The 826-nt window shown below is 33.4% G+C and overlaps 1 protein-coding gene across 1 annotated transcript in view; it reads left to right on the forward strand.

The window, feature by feature from the left end:
* Positions 1 to 826, forward strand: part of LOC103211795 (histone demethylase UTY-like) — a 398,135-nt gene that overhangs the window by 331,852 nt on the left and 65,457 nt on the right. The window lies entirely within an intron of this gene.

The raw sequence follows: 826 nt of genomic DNA on the forward strand, positions 1-826 counted from the left end.
TAAAATGAAATCGCTGACAACTTTAATATTTTTTCCATTTATTGTGATGTTGTTTATTCCAGTTGTGAGAATTTTTGTTTTCTTTATGTTGACAGTAGTCTTTGGTTGCTGTCAGTAAGTGCTTCTTCTCTTTACTTTCAGCAAGGAAGGATGTATCATCTGCAGTCTATTAATGAGTCTTTCTCCAATCCTGATGTCATGTTCTTCTTCATATAATCTAGCTTCTCAGATTATTTGGTCAGCATACACATTGAATAAGTCCGGTGAAAAGATACAAACCTGATACACACCGTTTCTGATTTTAAACCATGTAGCACTCTCTTGTTCTGATTGAATGACAGGCTCTTGGTCCATGTACAGGTTCCTCATGAGCACAATGAAATATTTTTAAATTCTTATTCTTTGAAATGTTACCCATAATTTGTTATGATCCGCATAGTCTGATGCCTTCATGTAGTCAATAAAACACAGGTAAACATCTTTCAGCCAAGATCCATTTGACATCAGCAGTGATAGTCTTATGCCTTCAGGTAGTCAGTAAAACACAGGTAAAGATCTTTCAGCCAAGATCCATTTGACATCAACAGTGATACCCTTATTTCCACTTTTAAGTCCAGCTTGAATTTCTTTAAGTTCCCTGTCATTATACTGCTGCAACCATTTTTAAATTGTGTTCAGCATAATTTTACTAGCTTGTGATAGTAATTATACTGTTTGGTAATTTCTACTTGCAAATGCATTTTACCTGCCAATTTAGAATTTGTCCCATAACCTTGTACCTAGCATTTATAATTAGCTTTGTTTTAAATTTTTTTTTTTTTTTTTT

Source organism: Orycteropus afer, unplaced genomic scaffold (assembly GCF_000298275.1).
Source record: "Orycteropus afer afer isolate SDZICR_OR568_19922 unplaced genomic scaffold, OryAfe1.0 scaffold00794, whole genome shotgun sequence".
Lineage (NCBI taxonomy): Eukaryota > Metazoa > Chordata > Mammalia > Tubulidentata > Orycteropodidae > Orycteropus > Orycteropus afer.